This window comes from Equus asinus, chromosome 22 (genome assembly GCF_041296235.1).
Source record: "Equus asinus isolate D_3611 breed Donkey chromosome 22, EquAss-T2T_v2, whole genome shotgun sequence".
Lineage (NCBI taxonomy): Eukaryota > Metazoa > Chordata > Mammalia > Perissodactyla > Equidae > Equus > Equus asinus.
The window spans coordinates 30,619,043-30,646,031 of NC_091811.1; the positions used below are offsets into that span (position 1 = coordinate 30,619,043).

Sequence of the window (26,989 nt, forward strand, 5' to 3'; positions counted from 1 at the left end):
CTTCCTCGACACTCTTGTCTAAAATGGCCACTCTCTTTACCCTTTCTAACCTTTACCATGTTTCATTTTTCCTCATAGACCTTATCACTCCTTAAATTTATATTGTATACTTATTTGTTTACTTTTTTTTATTGAGGTGTAATTGACATATAACATTGTATTAGTTTCAGGCGTATGACATAAGGATTTGATATTTGTTTATGTTGCAAAATGATCACCACAATAAGTCTATCCATCACCACACATAGAAAAATTTTTTTTCCTTGTTTACTTTTTAATTGTTTATCTCCACTAGAATATAAGATCAATGAGGGTAGAATAAGTAAATGAGAATGATCTGTTTTATCCATCTCTGTATCCCAGTGTCTATCGTGTCTACCACCCTACTGCTGGACAATACTTTTGTTTAGTGCTAGCTACTACCCTGGTAGTACTAGTACTCAGTACTCCTGTCTAGTACTGTCTATTACCCTACTGTATCTGGCATACAGTAAGAAGTCTATAAGTATGTATTGAATGAATGAGTGAAGGAACAAACAAATTTTGTCAGTCAGAATCTTGCAAGTGAGTGGGATGTGATGACAATAATCCACTTGTGCTATCTTTGGCATAGATGTGGTAGCTGGAAACATTTGATCCCACAGACAACTTCTGGTTTCTTCATTTTCCACATCTTCACCTTCAACGACTTCCGTCCGCTCTCAACTTCTCTCCCACTCCTCAGCACTCCTTCAGATAGTTCAACTTTAAAGTTCTTTTTGATTGTGAGAATTGTATAACTCGAGAAAAAAGGCAGTAAAGTGTTAGAGATCGTGCTGCCATCTAAAGGACAGACACGGTAGGAGGCCTGTCTGGTTAGCAAAAGTGAGAGACGAGATTGGGCATTTTATTAGCAGGAGGTCAGGTTAAGACCAGCTCAGCCTGCTCAGAAAGCCTCTTGTTCTCTTTGGTGGCCTAAGGAAATGAAGGTTGTGGGGTAATAAGTGCAAATGTTTGCAAAAGATTTAAAGTCAGAAAGTCACATTGGGATCTGCTTTTTTCTCTCCTCCTTTATTTTTAAAGTGTGTGTGTGTGTGTGTGTATGTAGTGGAGGAGGTGATTTGTTTTTCGCTCAAAGATCCAAAAATGTTAACAATGGTTGTCTTTGGGTGATGGAAATGTGATTTTTTACCCCCTTTGTTCCATTTCTCTGAAGTTTCTCCAAAGTGCATTATTACTTAAGCAATTTTTTAAAAAAAGATTTAATTTTAAAATTTAAATAGGGAAATGAACAAGGTTGATTCAGAAAATCCATGCCTTATGAAGATCAAATTGACAGAAATCTTTGATCAAATCAAAATTTATTATGCTGAAGGAGTAAAAGTGATATTTTGTGTGTTCTCTCTTTGAAGAGGCCTATTTCCTGGGCTCAACTTGACAATAATGCAAGTCTTAAATTTGGAGAAATAATTTAGTATGAATAAAAGTGTCTATTAGGATGAATAGACAAAATTCCAGAAAATTGTTGGATAGTTCAATAGTTTCTCATTTTTATAGGTAGAAGGCTTGAGAGGGAAAATTTGACCTGTGAGGGAGCGGCAGCCCCAGGGAGTTCACAGAACTACAATTTGGCTGACAATCAAGAGTTTGGAGAAGAACAGCACACTTGATAAAGGTCAGGAAAAATCTGGAAAGGAATCATCAAAGTAAACATGCTCAGTCTGCAAGGATGACAGTCGAAATGGAGCGATCATTTACTGCACACCACCTGAAAGCATTAACAGCTCCTTTAGACAAACAAAATCATTTGAGCTGGAAAAAAATTGTTTTCAAAGTGTGCAAGCTCTCTCATAATTGAATAGCTCAGCAAAGGAGCTTTAAGGTCATGGTGAGTAGAGATCTTTTAAGGAACAAGAGCAACCATTAGGAAGAGGCCTGGTTGCACTATGTATCCAGTACAGGAGAGAGAACTAATGTTCAATGTATGCTGAAGAAATCTGAGGATTCCAATAGAGCACCCATACATTGTGAGCTGAGGCTGGGATTAAGGACCAGTCCTTTAGTGTCTACCCATGGAACACTGGGGTTTGACCTGGAAGGAGAACCAGAGAAAGGTGCGTCTGGTGGGACAAGCCAGGTATTGTGAGCTCTTGCATTATAGGTCTTGGTGGATTACATTCTGCAAATGTTACCTGCTGAATAATAATAAGAGCATTTGTTGAGGAGTTACTCTTAGCAATGCTAAGTGCTTTGCAAATATTATCTCAGTTAATCTCCCAAACCGGATAAAGTAGGCGCTATTATTATAACACGTTAAAACAACCACCTCCAAACCAAGGACCTCCATTTAAGTAATTGTCCTAAAGTCACACAGCTAATACGTCTGTACAGTACAGGCTGACTGAGTTCCTAAGTTTCCCTACACTCCATTGCCCTAGAGCTTGTCTTCCAACCTTTTGCTTGCATGAACCCTAAAGGAATATTGATAATCAATACTATGTCCTTTGCATCCTTTTATGTTGGCATCTGATTTTTCATCATAAGTTAAAAATTTTGCAAAGATGTAACGTGTTTTAAAATATTCTTTTAAAAGATTTGATATTCATGCTATTAAAAAATGTTGCATTATTCCTTTTATGCCTTGAAATTGTATTTTCATTCCACTTCTCTTACGGAATTTAATCCTAATGTAGCATATTTTTGCACTTCTGTTGTTGTTCGTTGTGATGGTTAGCTTTCTATGTCAACATGGCTGGGCTATAGTACCCAGTTATTCAATCAAACACTAGTCTAGGTGTTGCCGTGAAGGTTTTTTACAGACGTGGTTAACAGTGATAATCAGTTGGCTGTAAGTAAACGAGATTACCCTCGGTAATGTGGGCCATGATTCATCCATTAAGCTGAAGGCTCTTAGAGCAATAATTGAGGTTTCCTGAAGAGCAAATTCTGCCTCAAAACTGCAACATTAATTCCTGCCTGAGTTGCCAGCCTGCCAGACTGCCCTACACCTTTCAATTTGCCAGCCCCCATGATCACGTGAGCCACTTCCTTAAAATAATTTCTTTATATCTCCTATTGGTCCTGTTTCTCTTTAGAACCCTGACTGATACATTCACCCTGGTAAACTGCAATAACAACAAAAAAAATAAATTGAAGTTAAAAATTACATATATTTTTCTGTGATAATAAGTTATTATGTTAAAATATTTCTTTGGCATTGAATTATCACTATATTAATAGTCTGCAGCTGCTCAAAATGGTATAGATATATTAAAACACTTGATAATTATTAAAAAATTAAAAATATACAGGAAATGCATCTCTTAATTAGATCCTTCGAGGAGTATGTATGTGAAACTGTTTGTGGGGCCTTGGTTAAAGGAATTATTGAATTGTCTCTTTGTTTGGTCCTGGACCATTTTAAAATTTGAGATGGGTCAGAGGTAGACCTTTCTTTTGCAACTTGTGAGAAAAGTGACTGTGAAAGAGGAGAGGGTGTTATCAGTCAGACCAGGTATAGAAAGAGTGCCTATAAAAGTAGAGGATATGAAAACTGATTCCTTTAAAACTGTCTGTGACCTTGTACCCAGTCTAAAACCTTTGCACACCTCCAGGGCAAATGTGCCCTCCTTGGAAGACTGCCGCTTAATTGCCTGGGTTTCAAAGTTACCTTCTTTCTCTCAAATATGTTGGTGGCTGACTGGTTTGTACTGAGAGAAACTGGCAAACCTCTGGTGCTGCTTGTTTTCTGCCTTCTGTTAATGTAGGTCCATTCAGTGTCCATTCTGGATCTGACTATCTTCCTGATGTTTTCAAGTCTCCTGTCCCAGCCATTTCCTTGGCATCCTAGCTTTATTCTTTTTCTTTTTCTTGTTTTTTTTTTTCTTTTTTTGCTGAGGAAGATTCACCCTGAGCTAGCATCTGTTGCCAGTCTTCCTCTTTTTTTTTGTATGTGAGCCACCACCAAAGTATGGCCACTGATGAATGGTGTAGGTCTGTGCCTAGAAACCAAACCCAGGCTGCTGAAGCAGAGCACACCCGTTAACCCCTAGGCCACTGGAGCTGGCCCGGTTTCCTAGCTATTTAACATGACAGCTTGATCTTCCATTATACACCTTCCAGATTGGCACATCTGCCCATGATCCCCTCAGGGGCACTAGATAGATGCTAGAGGTGGTGTCTTCAGTCCACCTGTCAGCCATCTTGCTTTCATTGACTCTATCATAAGGTACTAATGAAGTTAAAAAATACTTTGCTGTCCTACTTGGAAAGCTGGCCTTTTTGTCTGCTCCGGTCTGTTTCCATTTATTCTGCTCTATTAGTATTTACCTTTTCATCTTCTTTGCCCTTTTAGGCTTAATTGCTTTTTACCTTTCCTTCCTAGGTTTTAATTTGCACTATTTCATGATTTTCTATCTGCTGGTAACGATCACACCATAAAAAATAATGTCAAAATTTACCAAATTTTAGAAATTGAAGGAAAAGTGTAACTCATAATTTCCATGTGTGTGTGAGAGAGAGATTCTGGAATTGTGCAGAAGTCATTTAAGCATGGGAGGGGGTCAGATGTATGAGAGAAAAGTTTGAGACCAACATTCCTCTAGTGGTTTCCAGTCACTCTTTGTTAGCATATTACATATGTGCTGGCTTCACTCTTTCTTCTTGCCAGCCCATGGGACTGACCCTGGCAGTTGAAACAGGAAGGAAGGAAGAGAGATGGGGAAGAAGGCAAGAAGGTTCTTGCTTGACATCTACTCTTGCAGGAGATTTGCCAGTATTCAAAATGAACTCTTTCTCTCTTGGGATGCTTTCTTTTGTCACTCATTTCCTCTCATGGTTGGGGGTTTCTCATCTGTAGTTCTCTTGTTCCAGTTGAATGTTCTTGCTTATGCAATTTGCAGACTCTTACAATCCGGTGGTCTACTTCTAGCCTGTTTGCTGAGGTCTCATGAACCTCTCCAGGTAGCTATATTGAATGGATTCAAGACCATCCCTATGCTGGCCTGCTCTCTCTCTCTTTCTCCCTCTCTCTCACACACACACCCACATGAAGACCACATAGTGCCACTGCTGACCCGTCTGGTGCTTTTGTATTTATTAGAAAGAAGCGCATGTTCTTCAAGACACTTTGTTTCTACCTGCTGGGAAATTGTGGTAATACGTACTGGTTTTGTTAGAACAAGACCCTCTACTGCCATGTGCCAGAACATAAATATACTACCATGTAAAAGAATCTATCCCCTTACCCACCATTAGATGTTGCATTCTTGACAGCACACAACCTGCACAACACACATGGTGGCTCTAGGCCCACATGTGGTCTATAGGAAACGTTCTTTGCTTAAACAAACTCTGAAAATGAAGGCTGATCCCAAATCCGGCAGCAAACTCTTGTTCGCCCTGCTGGCAAATCAGTTGGGAGGATTGCTTCCCTCCAGAAGAGTCTCCTCAAAGCTCTCTCTCGCTGTGAGATGAGGGTCAGCCTTCCCCCAAACCCAGGGGGACATTGAAAGACTGGGGTCACAGAGCAGCAACAGCTATCTCCAAAGAAATCCTCTTCATAAATTCTCACCGATATCCAACAATCTGATCTTTTATAATTTTAATGCTCAGAAAGAATTTCAAGAGTCACATAACAGGTTTTTGGCTTACTCCATTGTAAATTTTGCATATGGTCTTATACCACTTTTTTCACCTATTTTTATCTTGGCACTTCAGCTGGAACTTCTATTTTAGCCTTTTATTATAAATAAAATATGAAATGCAAATATTTCTCCAAAGGTGATAAACACCTTTCCATTTACTTCCGTGAGAATAACTTAAAATGGATGGAACTTATCTCATCTGGAAAACTAAAGCTTACCAAAGGATCTTCTTTTTGGGCTTGGTGTATCAACAACAGGGCAAATTTCTTTCAGAAGAGTTTATTAGGGAGGAGGATCATGAGAGTCTTTTATTTTCCTTCCTTCAGGAAGGTACAAAGGATCATGTGAAAGAAATATCCCTGAGGACATTTTAAGAGGAGACGGGTTAAAGCTGCAAATAGCAAGACTCAAGGTGGAATACGAAGAATTTTCTGACATAGGAAATTTTTTTGCACTGGAATGAAATATCAAAGGACCCTCCCCACAATGCTGGCCACCAAACCAACTTTGTGGGGTTGTTTAAACTGCCTTGTTTTCTGTAAGTGTTCATTATCTCTGCAAGTTGATGTTGGTTGATTAAGTCTTAGTCCCTGATTAAAGTAGGAAACTTCTGCTAAAAAGATTGAGTTGTAATTTCTCTTTCCACGGGCACATGGAATTATCCAACGTTTTTAACCGCTATAACCCAATATAGCCTTGTGATCCAAGTTCTCTCAGATCTCATATTAAAAACAAAAACAACAGTTCTGAGAGGAAATGTATAATTTAAAGCAATTAAAAATCTTTACTCAGTTTCTTATGCAAATATACAAGGGTAGCAGGTGGTGGTAGGCCTTGGGGAAGAATTTTCCATGAGCGTGTCTCACCTTTCTGCATGTCTTGTGAAGGAAAGTGCTGACTGCCCTTTGTTCAGGATTATCTTCTCAAAGATGTTTGTATGGCTAACAGCCCTGGAAGATGGAGCTTATGTTTCCCTCTGGAGCAAAGAACAGGTTTTCTTTTCTATCGAAGTATAGTCGACATACAATGCTGCATTAGTTTCTAATGTACAACACAGTGATTCAACATTTATTTACATTGCAAAATGATCACTCTGATAAGACTAGTTACCATCTGTCATCAAACAAAATTATTACAATATTATTGACTATATTCCCTATGCTGTACATTATATCCCCATGACTTATTATTTTTTTTTTTTGTAACTGGAAGTTTGTACCTCTTAATCTCCTTTACCTATTTCGCCCACCCTCCATCCCCCTCCTCTCCTGCAGCCATCAGTTTACTTTCTGTATCCATGAGTCTGTTTCTGTTTCGTTTGTTCGTTTTTTTTTTTTTCTCAGATTCCACATATAAGTGAAATCACATGGTGTTCTTTCTCTGTTTGGCTTATTTCACTGAACATAATACCCTCTAGATTAATCCATGTTGTTGCAAATAGAAGGATTTCATTCTTTTTATGGCTGAGTAATATTCCATTGTGTATATATACCACATCTTCTTTGTTCATTCATCTGTCGACAGACACTTAGGTTGCTTCCATATTTTGGCTAATATAAATAATGCTGCAATGAACATAGGGGTGCATATATCTTTTTGAATTAGTGTTTTTGTTTTCTTTAAATAAATACCCGAAAGTGGAATTGCTGGATCGTATGGTAGTTCTATTTTTAATTTTTTGAGTAACCTCCATATATTTTCCATAGTGGTTGCACCAATTTATATTCCCACCAACAGAGCATCAAGGTTCCCTTTTCTCCACATCTTCACCAACACTTATTTCTTGTCTTATTGATAATAGCCATTCTGACGGGTGTGAGGTGATACTCATTGTGGTTTGATTTGCATCTCCCTGATGATTAGTGATGTTGAGCACTGTTTCATGTACTTGTTGGCCATCTGTATGTCATCTTTGGAAAAATGTCTATTCAGGTCCTCTTCCCATTTTTTCATGGGATTATTTGTTTTTTTTGCTATTGAGTTGTGTGAGTTCTTTATATATTTTGGATATTAACTGATTATTGGATATATCATTTGCAAATATCTTCTCCCATTAAGTAGGTTGCCTTTTCGTTTTGTTGATGGTTTCCTTCATGGTGCTAAAGCTTTTTAGTTTGGTGTAGTCCCGTTTGTTTATTTTTGCTTTTGTTGTCCTAGCCTGAGGAGACAGAGCCAAAAAAATATTGCTAAGACTGTGTTTTATTCTAAGAGTTTTATGCTGTTCTTACATTTAAGTCTTGAATCCATTTTGAGTTTATTTTTGTCTACGGTGTAAGAAAGTGGTCCAGTTTCATTCTTTTGTGGGTATCTGTCCAATTTTTCCAACACCATTTATTGAAGGACTGTCTTTATCTCATTGTATATTCTTGCATCCTATGACATAGATTAATTGACCATATAGGTGTGGGTTTATTTCTGGGCTCTATATTCTGTTCCATTGATCTATGTGTCTGTTTTTGTGCCAATACCATACTGTTTTGATTGCTATGGCTGTGTAATATAGTTTGAAATGATACCTCCAGCTTTGTTCTTCTTTCTCAAGATTACTTTGGCTATTCAGGGTCTTTTGTGGTTCCACACAAATTTTAGGATTATTTGTTCTAGCTCTGTGAAAAATGCCATTGGCATTTTAACAGGGATTGCGTTCAATCTGTAGATTGCTTTGGGTAGTATGGACATTTTAATAATATTAATTCTTCTAATCCATGAGCATGGTATATCTTTCCATTTATATGTGTTGTCTTCAATTTCTTTCATTGGTGTCTTTTAGTTTTTAGTGTACAGGTCCTTCTCCTCTTTTGTTAAATTTATTCCTAGGTATTTTATTCTTTTTGATGTAATTGTAAATGGAATTGTTTTCTTAATTTCTCTTTCTGATAGTTCATTGTTACTGTATAGAAACACAACTTATTTCTGAATATTTATTTTGTATTCTGCAAATTTACTGAATTTATTCATTCTAATAGTTTTTTGGCAGGGTTTTTAGGTTTTTCTATGAATAGTATCATGTCATATGCAAATAGTGACAGTTTGACTTATTCCTTTCCACTTTGAATGCCTTTATTTTGAATGCCTTTATTTCTATTTCTTTTTCTTGTCTGATTGCTATAGCTAGGACTTTCAACACTTTGTTGAATAAGAGTGGTGAGAGTGGACATTCTTGTCTTATTTCTCATTATAGAGGAAAGGCTTTCAGCTTTTTACCATTGAATATGATGTTAGCTGTGGGTTTATTGTATATGGACTTTATTATGTTGATGTATATTCCCTCTATACCCACTTTTGAGGTTTTTTATTGTATATGTTGTTGAATTTTGTCAAATGCTTTTTCTGCACCTGTTGAGATGATCATGTGATTTTTTTTTGAGGAAGATTAGCCCTGAACTAACATCCACTGCCAATCCTCCCCTTTGCTGAGGAAGGTTGACCCTGAGCTAACATCCATGCCCATCTTCCTCCACTTTGTATGTGGGATGCCCGCCACAGCATGGTTTGGTAAGTGGTCTGTAGGTCTACACCCGGGATCTGAACCAGTGAACCCTGGGCCGCCAAAGTGGAGGGCATGAACTTAACCGCTATGCCACTGGGCTGGCCCTGATCATATGATTTTTATCTTTTGTTTTGTTAATGTTGTGTATCACATTGATTGATTTGCAGATATTGAACCATCCTGCACTCCTGGAATAAATTCCACTTGATTATGGCGTATGGTTTTTTTGATGTGTTATTGAATTTCGTTTGGTAATATCTTGTTGAGGATTTTTGCTTCTCTGTTTGTTAGGGCTATTGGCCTGTACTTTTCATTTTTTGTGATGTCTTTGTCTGCTTTTGGTATCAGGGTAATGCTGACCTCATAGAATGAGTTTGGGAATTATCCTTCATCTTTAATTTTTTTGAACAGTTTGAGCAGGATAAGTATTAACTCTTCTTTAAATGTTTAGTAGAATTCACATGTGAAGCCATCTGGTTTTGGACTTTTGTCTGTTGGGAGTTTTTGATTACCGACTCAATTTCATTACTAGTAATCCATCTGTTCGGATTTTCTGTTTGTTTCTGATTCAGTCTTGGAAGACTGTATGATTCTGGGAATTTATCCATTTCTTCTAGGTTGTCCAATTTCTTGGCATATAATTGTTCATAATAATCTCTTATGATCCTTTGTATTTCTGTGGTATCAGTTTTAACTTCTCTTTCATTTCTGACTTTATTTATTTGAGCCCTCCCTTTTTTTCTTGATGAATCTGGCTAATGGTTTATCAATTTTGCTTATCTTTTCAAAGAACCAGCTCTTAGTTTTCTTGATCTTTTCTATTGTTCTTTTTTAGTCTCTATTTCATTTATTTCCACTCTGATCTTTATCATTTCCTTCCTTCTGCTAACTTTGGCTTTGTTCTTTTTCAAGTTCCTTTTGATGTGAAGTTAGATTGTTTATTTGAGATTTTTCTTGTTTCTTGAGATAGGCCTATATCCTTGTAAAATTTCCTCTTAGAACTGCTTTTGCTGTGTCCCATAGATTTTGGACCATTGTGTTTCCATTTTCATTTGTCTCAAGATATTTTTTAATTTCCTCTTTGATTGCTTCATTGACCCATTTGTTGTTTAGTAGCATGTTGTTTAGCCTCCATATGTTTGTGTTTTTTCCAGTTTTTTTCTTGTAATTTATTTTTAGTTTTATGGCATTGTGGTCAGAAAGGATGCTTGATATGATTTCAGTCTCCTTAAATTTATTGAGACTTGTTTTTTGGCCTAAGATGTGATTTATCCTGGAGAATGTTCCATATGTATTTGAAAAGAATGTGTATTCTGCTGTTTTTGGATGGGATGCTCTGTGCATATCTATTAAGTCCTTCTGGTCTAATGTGTTGTTTAAGACCAATGTTTCCTTACTGATTTTCTGTCTGGATGATTTTCTATCCATTGATGTAAGTGGGGTGTTAGAGTCCCCTACTATTATTATATTACTGTCAATTTCTCCTTTTATGTCTGTTAATATTTGGAATAGATGTTCCTCTGTTGGGCATATAGATATTTACAAGTTTTATGTCCTCTGTTGAATTGTTCTCTTTGGCATATAGCACCTTTCTTTGACTCTTGTTACAATTTTTGTTTTAAAGTCTATTTTGTCTGATATAAGTATCAGCTACCCCAGCTTGCTTTTCATTTCCATTTGCATAGAATATATTTTTAATCCCTTTACTTTCATTCTGTGAGTGTCTTTAGATCTGAAATGTGCCTTTGTTGGCAGCATGTATATGAGTCTTGTTTTTTTTTATTCATTCAGCCACCCTATGTCTTTCTATTGGAGCATTTAGTCCATTTACATTTAAAGTAATTATTGATAGGTATGTTCTTATTGCCATTTTTTCCTGGATGTTTTTGTAGTTCTTCTCTGTTCCTTTCTTCTTCTCTCACTCTCTTCTCTTGTGATTTGTTGACTTTCTTTAGTGTTTGTTATGTGTGGATTCTTTTCTTTTTATTTTTTGTGTGTTTATTACAGGTTTTTGGTTACCATGAAGTTCATATATGACAACCTATGTATATAGCAGTCTATATTAACTTGATGGTCTGTTAAGTTTAAAAACATTCTAAAAGTCGTACAGTTTTACTCCTTTTCCCATGTTTTATGTTTTTTTTTCCCTGAGGAAGAGTCACCCTGAGTTAACATCCATTGCCAATCCTCCTCTGTTTTTGCTTGAGGAACATTAGCCCTGAGCTAATATCCGTGCCAATCTTCCTTTCTTTTTTTGCATATGGGGCACCTCGACACTGTGGCTGGTGTGTGGAGTAAGTATATGCCTGGGATCCATAGCCGTGGGCTGCCAAAGTGGAGTGTGCAGAACTTGAACCACTCAGCTACAGGGCTAGGCCCCCACGTTTTATGTTTTTGGCATCATATTTTACCTCTTTTAATTTTTTGTATCCCTTAACCTCTTATTATTGATATAGATGATTTTAGTACTCTGACTACTGCTGTTGCAGTGAGTAATAACTTGTCTTTTGTTTCCGACATCCAGGAATGTCACGTTTTCTGCCAGAATTGATAAAACCCCAGCAGGCTAACTTCTGAGTTTGCAAGTAGGCCCTTCACAGTGTGTTCACTGTTAATGCACTTCTGCAAAATTTCTTCAAAAATCCTCTAGAACGGGGCTAAGCCACTAGGTAATGATTGCATTCACAATACTGTTTACTTTCTTTTCAGAGTTTAGGGCTAAAGTATCACAATGTTTCTCTCTCCTTTTACAAAGATCAGAGATCAGTTAGTAACAAATTGGAAATTAAAAACAAAAAACAAAAACTCTAAGCCTGGTTGTTTACCACGGCTAGTTTAGGAAGCATTTCTCCTTTCTGAAAATTTACTGTTGTGGCAGCCGTGAAAAAGTTGCTTGTCTTTTGGTGATTTTTCATCTACAGAATTTCCTTACTGCTGTATTTGTCCTCTGTTAACCTTCTCTTTATCCATGCCATGCTGCACAAAGAGAAAATTTTGGGGAATTAGTCTCTCAGAGTTCTTTTCCCGTGAGAAGCATTCCCACTCTGAATAATGGTGAATTAGATTTCCTTCTTGGATATACCATAAAACGCCCTGGTTTCTATAGCTAATTTCTTGTTTTTATCCTAAACTCTGTGGCAAGAGTCATGTCAGTGTTTCAGAAGTCATCTAGACCAAGAATTTTGTTTCACAGATGTGAAAACCAAGGCCTCTAATGACCAAACAAGTTATTGCCTTGTTTAATTCTTTTCAATCCTTACTATACAGTGTCTTGGGAGAAATGGTCTTAGCCACTCTCATTCCCTTTTTCTCTGACGTAAGGCCTGGCTCAGTTGTTAGTTTGGTTAAACAGTATATTGCTTCCCTCTACACAGCCAGAAACTAACTGTGAAATTGAATTACTGTATTTATAGGCTGACTGTGGCTTGAGAAATGGACCTGTGAAAGAAGTTGGAAAAAAACTTACAACTATGCTTGTAATTAATTAACTCAAGAAATATTCAAGGAACCTTTTGAGGGCCTAATATATGCAAGCTACTCTTTTAGATACTGGAACAATCCTTGGAGTAAAGGCTGGAAGATGGACCTTTATAAGGACGATTGAAAAGGCCCTTATTTGGGAAGAAATTGAGAGATGTACTCCAGAGTCTGGAATTGCAGTGAAGGAGCTTGGGGATTCTAGGAAGGGGAATTTTGTGGGGCTCATCCTTGAACTTTTTGCCAGGAGCATGTTATTTTTTCCAGAGTCAGAAGTCTGAGTGAAACATTTCTTCCTCTGTTTAACAGGTGTAGTAAGAAAAGCTATAGATATTCTTTTTCTTTTCCAATTCTCCCTCTTTGAGAGAAATAATAAAAAAAGTCTTACTGCTTGTGCTCTTGGAAGTCGCTAGTAAATAATAGAGCCAGAGCTCTGTCTATTCAGCAGTGGCCCCGCTGAATTCTCCATGCTTCGTCTGGGGTAAATGTCTAAAATGTGTGCTCCTTTTTTCCTGAGGACTACAGAATGACCAACTCCCTTACGAGATTTGGAAGGGGCTGGAGATTACCAGGTTGGTTAATGGATAATCTGAATATATTCTGTGCAAAATACATTATACATAAAATACTCGTTTTTAAGCAAAGACAATTGGGTCATGTAGAATTTTGATTCCTAAAAGAATCTTTTCTTGATTTGAAAAACATAAAACAAAGAGTTTTGTGCATTTTGGTAAAGTTATATAATCTATGCTTTTCTGTTCTGACTACTACAAATGAGAGAAGAAGCTTCCATGTGTAGCAAAGATACATTTCAAAGCAGGAGACCAGTCAACCCTACTCCATACCTGTCTAGCCTTTGAGTGTGCAGATGATCTACATAACAACAAAAGATGCTTCAGAACCAATTATGAGTCCTTAAGACTCACTTAGTCTTTTTTATTAGTTGCAAAGGAATAGTTATTACCAAAAATGTCCTGTAATGAGCTTACATCCTGAAGCTGTCTCTCAGACTGAGTTTGTATATAGGCAAGAGACCACATGTAATTCATTAGCAAATACAGCTGCGGGTGAGAACAAATGGGATTTCTACCATTTTTATGAGAAATAAAACTATGTTTGAATTTAGAAGCAGTTTGTATTTATTGGTTGGTGAGTAGCTAGTTAAAGTGATTACACAATATTTAACAAATCTCCCTGCAGTAGGCAAAATAGAACAATGCTTATAATATCATTTTCATAGGAAGACATTTGGCTATAGAAGAAACATATATTGTGACTATGTACCCATTCTTGGTATTGGCCGTTTGACCTATTAAACTTAAGCCAGGAACCACTGTTCACCTGGTAACTGTTTCAAGAATTGAAAGAATGATGTTTGGAAAGAAAAACTATTTGGGAGTATACCCTATGTCTATAAAGTCCTGGTAAAATTTAATGATGGAGTAAAGAAGCTTGGAAAAAAGTACTTTTCACAGATGAGCAAGATAAGAAAGCAGAGAGCAGGATAGAAAGAATTAAGGAATAAGTAAAAATAAATAAAAGTGCGGCATTTCCTCTCGAGGGATAGATTTTTCAACAACTCCTTAGGACCGAAATATAAACTATGACGTCTCAAGTTCCTTTGCAGTTCTCTTCTAAGAAGTAATAAAATCCATTTAATATTCTTGTCTTTTCACAACATTAATTTATTCCTCCTTTGACCTTAAGGGTTCTAACAATTTATGGCTTATTCATTCGCATAAATGTTACAGATTGTGTAAAAAAAAATCTTCAAATGAATTAATACCTATGAGGCCCTTAGAAGAGGACCTGGTACATGTTTGTACTACAGAAGTGTTTGTTTTTAGTTTTTCACAAGAGGAAAATCTTATGAGGAGTCTAAAAGCATTTAAGCTGTTTACAGTTAATCTTTAGAATACCTTTTGGTCAAACTTTCAGCAGCTCAGCACAACATTAGCTTGAATGCCTTGAGCTCATTTCCAAGGTGGTTAGACAACAGTTTTGACTTTTGAGGCTGTCTTTGTCTCATAGTTTGTATCATAGAGTCTCTTTTCTAGTCCCTTGAGTTTTGGGAAGAAACTGGAGGTGTTTTGGAGTGACCAACCATTAGATGTCGCTTTCTTCTCATTGCTTTTGGTTTAGGAAATAGGCCCTGGGTTTAGGCTTTTCATCTTCTTTTCTTCTTCTTTTAAAAAAAAAATGCCTATAAATAGGCTTTATGTCAAAGCTAAACGGGAAATTTAATTTTAGATTAGTTGATAAGAGACAATACTCATCTCCTTGGAATGACTAAACTTTGTGCCTGTTTCAAGTGGCTTGACTCAATGTCCCTAGTTGACTAAATTTGGAAAGACAGTATTTGTGTTTTTCTTCTTGCTGAAGTTACCATAGCACTGTTTACACACCAGACACTTTTGCCTGGGTACACCTTTTTCAGGCCAAAGTTCATGGGGTTTTGTCTATTGATCACTGGGTGAAAAGTCTATTCTTCAGATTCCTGTTTAGAGTTGCTCCTGCAGAAAACCTCTGTGACCTCCCTCCCCCCACCAAAATCTCTAGGAAAGCCCCATGCGTACCTCTTTCTTAGCATTTATAACACTATATTGAAATTGCTTATTCACTTAGTTTTCAGCTGCATCGAACCTTAAGTAACCTTGGGAATGTGGACTCTCTTTTTCACTCTTACTACACGCCCAGTTGTTGGAGGAGGTCATCAAAACCGCATGACCACTGGTTGACTTGCAAGCCGGACCAGGGCAATTGGAGGCGCCTCACCTCCTCCTCTGTTCTTGGAATATACATTTTGCCCACTGTTCCCGTACTGGGAGCCATTTTCAAGGTCATAGCCTTGAGAGAGTCATGTGTCGTTAAGACCATCTGGGGTGTATATGTGACTGAACCCCGTTAAGCCCCCTATATAAACTTTAAGATTCTGGTGGGCGAGAGCGGAGATCTGCTCGTCTTGTGGCCACTCCAGACAAGCCTTGTATGTTAGTTTGCTTGCTCATTAATACCACTACCTACCCACCTGGAGTGGTTTGCCTCTTTCTTTGGTCTCTCTTTTCCCTCTGCACATGGGGGTCCAGTTTTGAATTTTACCAGGGAAACTCCTGAAGTTTCCAACCAACACCAGTGCATTGCACAGCATTCTTCTGTCAGGTACGTCATCAATAAGTGTATATTAAATGAATGAATAAATAATTAAATTAGGGCAGAAAACAATATGGGGATGTTTTGATCTTGTTGCCTGATATATATCCAGTAATTCTATCTTTTTTCCTGTCCTGGAACTAACCAGGTGTAGACTTGTTTTGAAATATTCAATCGCAGTTTGGATGGCATGAAGCTAACAGTAGCTTTCTTCAGCGAGAGGCAGAATTGGGGCAGTACTTGGCTTAGGCTCCTGTCAATCTTTTATCTGGACATTTCCTTTAGTGTATACAGTACTAGCTTCTAGATGTGGTGGTATCTTTTTTTTCGCCAGGAATTGCTCTTCAAAATATTTCCTCGGAACTTGGAAACACAGAACCTTAATGAACAGAAAGATGAGGGTAATTGTAAATTAAAGTGAAATTTTTACTTGCAGTTTAAGTAATTGTCTTATTGCTCCAATTTACTGTGCCTGGGAGGCCTGGCCTGCTGCCTGTGCTGGCATTATCTCCTGGAGGGGAAGAGTCTCACTTAAAAACTCATAATAAATGTCGAGATGATTGTCCAACTTTGAAGGGCTGTATCTCAAACCCTTCTGTGAAATTTGAGTTCTGAAATACCACTAGAGAACATCATTTCCCTGATAGGATTCAATAAATTACCGCAAAATGTAAGTGATCTTCTTAGATCTCCAGTGCTGGTATAAATAGCAGATTAAAGTCATTTATAAAACTATGAAATAAACTCTGGCACATTAAATAAAGTCCACGGCATGGGCATGTTACATGCCTTTGTTGCTGTGGCCCCTTGACTGTGCTCTTACCTGACTCTGTAGTCCTAAAGTGAGTGGTGCTTACTTTCTTGGTATATTGTACTATGAGATCAAGTTAGGTTAAAGTAGTTAAAACAAAGACTTCCAGACCTTCTGGAGGCTTCTCAGTGTCACGCTTTGGCAGAAGCAGCTTTAAGAGCAATGGAGACGATGAGGAAGATAATTATGAAGAAGAAGGCATAAGATAGGAGAGAAGATATTCTTACATCAGGTGCTTTCTTGAAATCACAATTAACATTATTTTTTCTTTTTTTGCAAATTTTTAAGTGTTTCTGATATGGAGTTTTTTGAGACGTATTGTTTTGCTGGTCAAGAGGCTTTGCTCCATTGAAGAATTGTAACTAGGAAAGATTATTAGCTACTTTGGGTATGCGAATTTGTCTGAAATTTATGAAAAGCTCATCCAATATGACAGGAATAAAATTTACACAGATGTCCAAAACTAAAAAGTAACTTTTTGCATTTTATATAACTGACCTCATATTGCTTTTGCTCTTACTAGTATGGGAGGAAAAAAACCCCTTAAACTGATGAATTAAAAGTAGCCTGTTTTTTTTTAAACAATCTATGTCTATTAATATTCCTTAAAAGTTTGACCTTTCCAGCTCTTTCTACTTCTCCAGGGGTCTCTCCTCATGCTTCCTTCCCAAGATGGTGTCCAGATTCAAGCAGAAGCTTAATATCTTGATAAGCTAGGTACTCCTCATGATGAGCTGGTTGGAACCTGTTCATGGGTGTCTTCCTGACTCCGCTGCTAATGAGCATGAGATCTGCTGTTACCTCTGGAGGTGAGGTCTCTGCGGGCTCTTCCCTTCTTCTCCAGATCTCAGGCCTCTTCCATTCATTGGGGAAGATTTTGAACTGGACCAAAAGTTCACTAGGTGTCTTTAATGGAAAACAAGGCATAGTCTAGTATCCGCTTCTGGTTATCTGATTCTGTGGGAGCTCTGCCCCTTTTATTGTCTTTGAACTATTTTACAATTCTGTAAATTGTAGAAAACTAATAATGATGCAAATAATTCTTGTCTATAGAAATGCAAATTAATTGTATGAAATGCAATAGTTCATTGCCCTGCGGACAGATCCATTTTGCATCTATTTGTAAATTTATTGAGGCATTCATATGCAGCTCTTCACTGACTTAACGATGGGGTTATATCCTGATAAACCCATTGTAAATTGAAAATATTGTACGTCAAAAATTCATTTAATATACCTAACCTACTGAACATCTAAGCTTAGCCCAACTTACGTTAAAGACGCTCAGAACGCTTACATTAGCCTACAGATGGGCAAAATCATCTAACACAAAGCCTATTTTATAATAAAATATTGAATATCTCATGTAATTTATTGACTACTGTTTTGAAAGTGAAAATCAGAATGATGGCATAGGCACAGAAAGGTTCTAAGTGTTCGGATTGTTTACCGTCGTGTTCGCGTGGCTGGCTGGGAGCCGCAGCTTCCTCCCACTGCCCCGCGTCGCAAGAGTATTGCACTGCATATCCCTAGGCTGGGAAAAGATAAAAATTCAGAATTTGAAGCCCTGTTTCTACTGAATGGGTATCGCTTTCAAACTATCATAAAGTTGAAAAATCGTAAGTTAAACCATTGTAAGTCGATGAGTGTCTGTATATATATACATATATATATATATATATACACATATATGCTCTTTGGATTATCCTTTGAACCAGTTGTACCATTTTACTGGTTCCCTCATTAATTAGTGAGTTAAATACAATCTTTGAGTGTTCACTTTATATTTGTATGAGATATATAATAATCTTATAAATGTTATAAATAAAATTATTATACTGAAAAAAAATTACCCTTTAATAAGTCCATTGTTCTTCTCAGAATTTCCATGCTTCCCATGGGGGCATATGCAAGTTTTAGGATCCCCTTTGCCGTGCAAAACTAGTTGTGGGCAAATAGAAGTACTATTTTTGGCTCATCTAATTAGCCAGGCATGGGGGCAAGAGAGCTCCAGTCTGAGTGTTCTTGGATTTTTCTTCCACTGCTTTTTTTTTCCCCCCCAGGGTTCCTATCAAGCTGTGGCCTAGGAGGGTGGTTTGTGGACCCTGATTTCTTTTTTGGGATCCCAGGCAGCATGTTGCCCTAGTCTTTAACTTTCTAATTCTTTCTCCCTTCTGCTGGCTACTTGAACTTTTATTTCCTTTTCTGTGCACAGGAAAGCTGCTTTGATGTCGTAGCCTGTATCCTCTTTACCTTATGTCTTATAGTAAAATTCTAGACTCAGAACTTAAAGCTCTTAAAGGAAAAAGAAAGATTTTAGGATTAAAAAAATTCATCTCCCTGAAAGTAAAGCCAATTATCTTAGTCATATTCAAATATAATCTAAAACTTAAAGGTGACTCCTTTTAGGTAATTAATACCATGGGTACAATAAGAGGAAGAACCTTGGGAAAACTGGAAACTAGGTATTATTGATGTGAAAATACTTTGGCTTTATATCTAAAAATATTCTCTCTTTTTTTTTTTTTTTAGCAAAGTATTTTTTAAAAGCAGTGTTAGGTTTACAATAAAATTGAGAGGAAGGTACAGGGATTTCCCATTTACCCCAGGCTCCCACACATGCATAGCCTCCCACATTATCAACATTGCTCACCAGATGGTACTTTTTTTTGTACTGAGGTCTTAATAGTTTATAACATTGTGAAATTTCAGTTGTACATTATTATTCATCAGTCACCATATAAACGTGCCCCTTCATCCCTTGAGCCCACCCCCCAACCCCTTCCCCTCTAGTAACCACTAAACTGTTCTCTTTGCCCCTGTGTTGGTTTATCTTCCACACATGAGTAGAGTCATACAATGTTTGTCTTTCTCTGTCTGGCTTATTTTGCTTAACACAATACCCTCAAGGTCCATCCACGTAGTTGAGAATGGAATGATTTTGTCTTTTTTATGGCTGAGTAATATTCTATTGTGTATGTGTGTATATATATATATATACACACATACACATATACATACCCAACATCTTTATCCAATCATCAGTCGATGGGCACTTGGATTGCTTCTACGTCTTGGCTATTGTGAATAATGCTGCAATGAACATAAGGGTGCATAAGACTGTTAGAATTGTTGCTTTCAAGTTCTTTGGATAAATACCTAGTAGTGGGATAGCTGGGTCATATGGTATTTCTATTTTTAGTTTTTTGAGAAATTTCCATACTGTTTTCCATAGTAGCTGCACCAGTTTGCATTCCTACCAGCAGTGTAAGAGAGTTCCCTTTTCTCCACATCCTCTCCAATATTTGTTTTTTTTTTTTTTTGTTTGGTGATTATAGCCATACACAAAGGTGATATCTTTGTGTAGTTTTGATTTGCATTTCCCTGATGATTAGTGATGATGAACATCTTCTCATGTGCCCACTCGCCATCCGTATATCTTCTTTGGAAAAATATCTGTTCATATCCTCTGCCCGTTTTTGAGTGGGTTGTCTGTTTTTTTTTGTTGTTGAGTTGTGTGAGTTCTTTATATATTTTGGAGATAAACCCCTTATTGGATATATGATTTGTAAATATTTTCTCCCAGTTGGTGGGTTGTCTTTTTGTTTTGTTCCTTGTTTCCTTTACCTTGCAGAAGCTCTTTAGTCTGATGAAATCCCACTTGTTTATTTTTTCTTTTGTTTCCCTTGTCCAAGTAGACATGGTATTTGAGAAGATCCTTCTAAGACTGAAGTCAAATTGTGTACTGCCTATATTGTCTTCTAGGAGTTTTATGGTTTCAGGTCTTACTTTCAAGTCTTTGATACATTTTGAATTAATTTTTGTGTATGGGGAAAGATAATGGTCTACTTTCATTCTTTTGCATGTGGCTGTCCAGTTTTCTCAACACGGTTTATTTAGGAGACTTTCCTTTCTCCATCCAATGTTCTTTGCTCCTTTGTCGAAGATTAGTTGTCCATAGATGTGTCTTTTTATTTCTGGGCTCTCAGTTCTGTTCCATTGATCTATGTGTCTGTTTTTGTACCAGTACCGTGCTGTTTTGGTTACTATGGCTTGCAGCACATTTTGAAGTCGAGGATTGTGATGCTTTCAGCTGTGTTCTTTTTCTCAGGAATGCTTTAGCTATTCAGGGTCTTTTGTTGCCCATATGAATTTTAGGATTCTTTGTTCTATTTCTGTGAAGAATGTCATTGGGATTCTGATTGGGATTGCATTGAATCCATTTTTTTTTAACCAATGATGAACCTACATTGACACCTCATAATCACCCCACAGCCCATAGCTTATCTTAGGGTTCACTCTTGGTGTTCTACATTCTGTGAGTTTGGACAAATGTATAATGACATGTATTCTTCATTTTAATATCAAACAGAGTATTTTTACTGCCCTAAAAATCCTCTTGCTCTGCCTATTCATCTCCCCGCCCCTGGCAGCCATTGATCTTTTTATTATCTCCATAGTTTTGCCTTTTCCAGGATGTCATATGGTTGGAATCTTACAGTACGTAGCCTTTTCAGATTGGCTTCTTTCCCTTAGTAATAAATACATTTATTTATGTCTTTTCATGGCTTGGTAGCTCTTTTTTTTGAATGCTGAAAATATTCCGTTGTCTGGATGTACAGCAGTTTATTTGTCCATTCACCTACTGAAGGACATCTTGGTTGCTTCCAAGTTTTGGCAATTCTGAATAAAGCTGCTATAAACATCTGTATGCAAATTTTTGTGTGAACATGTGTTTTCAACTCCTTTGGGTAAATACCAAGAGTGTGGTTGCCAGATCAGATAGTAAAAGTATGTTTAGTTTTGTAAGAAACTGACAAACTCCCTTCCAAAGTGGTTGTACCATTTTGCATTCCCACTAGCAATGAATGCAAGTTCCTGTTGCTCTACATCTTTGCCAGCATTTTGTATTGTCAGCATTTTGGGTTTTGGTCATTCTAATAGGTGTGTAGTAGTATCTCATTGATATTTTAATTTGCTTTTCCCTTATGACATGATGTGGAGGATCTTTTCATATGCTCACTTGCCATCGACATATCTTGTTTGGTGAGATGTCAGTAAGGTCTTTAGCCCATTTTTTAATCAGCTTTTTTTTTTCTTTTTGTTGAGTTTTAATAGTTCTTTGTATATTTTAGATAATAATCCTTTATCAGTTTTAATAGTTCTTTGTATATTTTAGATAATAATCCTATATTTTGCAGATATTTTCTCCCAATCTGTTGTTTGTCTTCTCATTCTCTTGACAGTGTCTTTCACAGAGCATAATTTTTAATTTTAATGAAATCTAGCTTATCAATTATTTTTTTCATGGATCATGTCTTTGGTGTTATTTCTAAAAAGACATTACCATACCCAAGGTCATCTAGCTTTTCTCCCATGTCGTCTTCTAGGAGTTTGGTAGTTTTGTATTTTATGTTTAGGTCTGTGATCCATTTTGAGTTAAGTTTTGTGAAGGGTGTAAAGTCTGTGTCTAGATTCACTTTTTTTGTATGCAGATGTCCAATTATTCCAGCACCATTTGTTGAAGAGACTTTTTTCCATTGTATTGCCTTTGCTCTTTTGTCAAAGATCAGTTGACTCTATTTACTTATTTTTTTTCTGGGCTCTTAATTCTGTTCTAGTGATCTATTGTCTCTCTTTTACCAATAGCATACTGTCTTAGTTACTGTAACTTTATAGTAAATCTTGAAGTCAGATAGCCGCAGTCCTCCTTGTTCTTCTCCTTCAGTGTCTTGTTGGCTATTCCGGGTCTTTTGCCTCTCAGTGTAAACTTTAGAATCAGTTTGTCAGTATCCATAAAATAACTTGCTGAGATTTTGATTGGGATTATGTTGGATCTACAGATCAAGCTTGGAAGACATCTTAACAATATTGAGTTTTCTTATCCATAAACATGGAATATCTCTCCACTTATTTAGTTTTCTTTGATTTCATTCTTCAGAGTTTTGTAGCTTTCCTCGTATAGATCTTGTACATGTTTTGTTAGATTTATATTTATTTCTTTGTTTTTGGTGCTAATGTAAATAGTTTGTATTTTTAATTTCAAATCCTACTTGTTTATTTTTCGTATATAGGAAAATGATTAACTTTTGTATGTTAATCTTGTATCCTGCAACATTGCTAAAATTGCTTATTAGTTCCAGTAGCTTTTTTTGGTTGACTTTTTTAGATTTTCTACATAGATGATAGTGTCATCTGCGAACAAAGGCAATTTGTCTTCCTTCTCAATATGTACATCTTTTATTTCCTTTTCTTATCTTATTGCATCAACAAGGACTTCCAGTATGATGTTGAAAAGGAGTGGTGTGAGAGGACATCCTTGCCTTGTACTTGATCTTAGTGGGAAAGCTTTGAGTTTCTCACCATTAAGTATGATGTTAGCTGTGCTTTTTTGTAGATATTCTTTATCAAGTTAATGAAATTCCTCTCTACTCCTGGTTTGCTGAGATATTGTATCACGAATGTTTGCTGCATATTGTCAGATGCTTTTTCTGCATTTATTAATATGATAATGTGGTTTTTCTTCTTTAGCCTGTTGATGTGATGGATTGCATTAATTGATTTTTGATTGTTAAATCGGCCTTGCCTACCTGGGATAGATCTCACTTAGTCATGGCACACAATTATTTTTTAATATTGTTGGATTTGATTTGTCAAGATTCTGTTGAGGATATTTGCAGCTATGTTTATGAGAGATATTAATCTGTAGTTTTCTTGTAATGTCTTTGTCTGGTTTTGGTATTAGGGTAATGCTGGCCTTATAGAATGAGTTAGCAAGTAGCCCGTCTGCTTCTATCCTCTGAAAGGTATTGTAAAGAATTGGCATAACTTCTTCCTGAAATGTTTGGTAGAATTGATCAGAGAAACCATCGGTGCTTGGTGCTTTTTGTTTTGGAAGGTTATTAATTATTGATTCAGTTTCTTTAATAGATACAGGATTATTTCAGATCATCTATTTTTTTGTATGACTTTTGGAGGATTGTTACTTACAAGGAATTGGTCTATTTCATTTAGGTTATCAAATTTGTGAGTAGAGTTCTTCATAATATTTCTTTAATATCCTTTTAATTTCCGTGGGATCTGTAGTGATGAGCCCTTTTTCATTTCGGATATTAGTAATTGGTGTCCTCTCTCTTTTTTCTTAGTTCGCCTGGCTGGAGGCTTATCAATTTTATTGATATATTCAAAGAACCAGCTTTTGGTGGTGTTGATATTCTATATTGATCTCCTGTTTCCAATTTTATTGATTTCTGCTCTAATTCTTATTCTTTTCCTCTGCTTACTTTGGATTTAATTAGCTTTTCTCTTTCTAATTTCTTAAGTTGAAAACTGAGAAGATTGATTTTAAATCTTTCTTCTTTTCTAATATATGCATTCAATGCTATGAATTTCCTTCTAAGCACTGCTTTTGCTGTGTCCAAAAATTTTGATAGTGGTGTTTTCATTTTCATTTAGTTCAAAATATTTTAAAATATCTCTTGAGATTTTTTTCTTTGACCCATGTGTTATTTAGAAGTGTATTGTATAATCTCCATGTATTTTGGGATTTTCCAGCTGTATCTCTTCTTGATTCCTAGTTTAATTTCACTGTGGTCTGAGAGCAAACACTGTAAGATTCCTATTCTTTTAAATATGTTCAGATGTGTTTTATGGCCCAGAATGTCATCTATCTTGGTGAATGTTTTGTGTGAGCTTGAGAAAAAATATTTATTCTGCTGTTATTGGATGAAGTAGTTTATAGATATCAATTGCATCAACTTAATTGATAGTGTTGTTGAATTCAACTATGTCCTTGCTGATCTTCTGCCAGGTAGTTCTGTCCATTTCTAAGAAAGGGGTGTTGAAGACTCCAATATGATAGTGGATTCACCTATTTCTCTTTGCAGTTCTATATAACTTTTTGGCTCACATAGTTTGATGTTCTGTTGTTAGGTACATACATGTTAAGACTTGTTATGTCTTCTTGGAGAATTGACCCCTTTATCTTTAGATAGTGCTCTTATTTATCCCAGATAACGTTCCTTACTTTGAAGTCTGCTCTATCTAAAATTAATATAGCTACACCTGCTTTCTTTGATTAGCGTTAGCATAGTATATTTTCCTCTATCAACTTCTTTTTTCTTTGCTGAGGAAGATGGGCCCTGAGCTAACATCTGTTGCCAATCTTTCTCTTTTTTTCTTGAGGAAGATTAGCCCTGACCTAACATCTGTGCCAGTCTTCCTCTATTTTGTATGTGGGTTGGTGCCACAGCATGGCTGGTGAGTGGTGTAGGTCTGCTCCTGGGGTCCAAACCCACAAACCTGCATCACCAAAGCTTGCTGAATTTAAGCACTATGCCATGGTCCCGGCCCCTCCATCCACTTACTTTTTAAAGATTGGCGCCTGAGCTAACAACTGTTGCTAATCTTCTCTTTTTTTTTCCCCTTCTTCTCCCCAAAGTCCCCCAGTACACAGCTGTATATTCTAGTTGTGAGTACCTCTGGCTGTGCCATGTGGGATGCCGCTTCAGCATGGCCTGATGAGTGGTGCCATGTCTGCACCCGGGATTTGACCTGGAGAAACCCCAGGCTGCCGAAGCAGAGTACATGAACTTAACCACTCAGCCACAGGGCCGGCCCCCATCCACTTACTTTTAATTTATGTGTGTCCTTATATTTAAAGTGGGTTTCTTGTGTGTGTATATATATATATATATATACACACATACACACACACATAGTTGGGTTGTATATATAGTTAACCAACATATATTTGGGTCATGTTTTTTGGTCCACTCTGACAATCTCTATCTTTTTTTTCTTTTTAAGATTTTATTTTTTTCCTTTTTCTCCCCAAAGCCCCCTGGTACATAGTTGTATATTCTTAGTTGTGGGTCCTTCTAGTTGTGGCATGTGGGATGCTGCCTCAGCATGGCTTGATGAGTGGTGCCATGTCCGCACCCAGGATTCGAACTGATGATACCCTGGCCCACCTGCAGCAGAGCGTGCGAACTTAACCACTCGGCCACGGGGCCAGCCCCCACTCTGACAATCTCTATCTTTTAATTGGTGTATTTAGACCATTGACATTCAAAGTGATTATTGACATATTTGGGTTAATATCTACCAGTGTTATTGTTTTTTATTTGTTGTTCTTTTTCTTCCAGTTTTTTTCTGCCTTTTGTTGTTTTAACTGAGCATTTTATATCATTTTATTTTCTCATCATATGTTATACTTCCTTTTATACTTTTTTAATCGGTTGCCCTAGAGTTTGCAATATATATTTACAACTAATTGAAGTCCACTTTCAAATAACACTATACCACTTCATGTGTAGTGTGAGTACCTTATAATAACAAAAGAATCCTAATTACTCCCTCTCATCCCTTGTATCATTGCTGCCATTCTTTTCACTTACATATAAGCATACCTAAGCAGGTATATACATAAGATATATACATAAGCATATATAATTGAATACACCATTGCTATTATTATTTTGAACTGTTATCTGTCAGATCAGTTAAGAATAGGAAAAATAGGGGCTGGCCCAGTGGCGTGGTGGTTAAGTTCGTGTGCTCTGCTGTGGTGGCCTGGGGTTCTTAGGTTAGGATCCTGGGTGTGGACCTAGCACTGCTCATCAAGCCATGCTGTGGCGGTGTCCCATATAAAATAGAGGAATATTGGCACAGATGTTAGCTCAGGGACAATCTTCCTCACACATACGCAAAAAAGAATAAGAAAAATATAAGTGTTTATTTTGCCTTTATTTATTTCTCCTTCAATGCTCTTTCTTAATGTAGATCCAAATTTCTGAGCTGTATTATTTTCTTTCTCTCTGAAGACCTTCTTTAGCAGTTATTGCAAGGAGGCCTACTGGCAACAAATTCCCTCAGTTTTTGTTTTTCCTGAGAATGTTTTTATTTCTCCTTCACTTTTTTTTTAAAGATTGACACCTGAGCTAATATCTGCTGCCAATCTTTTCTTCTTCTTCTTCTCCTCCTTTTCTTCCTCCTTCTCCTCCTCCCCAAAGCACCCCCCAAAGTACATAGTTGTATATTCTAGTTGTAGGTCCTTCTGGTTGTGCTATGTGGGACGCCACCTCAGCATGGCTTGATGAGCGGTGCCATGTCTGTGCCCAGGATCCGAACCAGTGAAACCCTGGGCTACTGAAGCAGAGTGCACAAACTTAACCACTTGGCCATGGGGCCGGCCCCTCTGCTTCACTTTTGAAGCATAATTTCACAGGGTGCAGAATTCTAGGTTGGTGTTTTTTCTTTCTCAACATTTTAAATACTTCACTCTCTTTTTGCTTGTATGACTTCTGAGGAGAAGTTGGATGGAATTCTTATCTTTGTTCCTCTATAGGTGATGTGTTTTCTTCCTCTGACTTATTTTAGAAATTTTTCTTTACCTTTGATTTTATGTAATTTGAAAATGACATGCATAGGTGTAGT

The 26,989-nt window shown here is 36.9% G+C and overlaps 1 long non-coding RNA gene across 1 annotated transcript in view; it reads left to right on the forward strand.

The window, feature by feature from the left end:
* LOC106825543 (uncharacterized) overlaps nucleotides 1–2,517 on the forward strand; it is a 31,509-nt gene extending 28,992 nt beyond the window's left edge. The window contains exon 4 of the long non-coding RNA XR_011497019.1: nucleotides 1,537–2,517. This is a non-coding gene — a long non-coding RNA (uncharacterized lncRNA). The remainder of the gene's footprint in view (nucleotides 1–1,536) is intronic.
* Nucleotides 2,518–26,989: the final 24,472 nt, after the last annotated feature.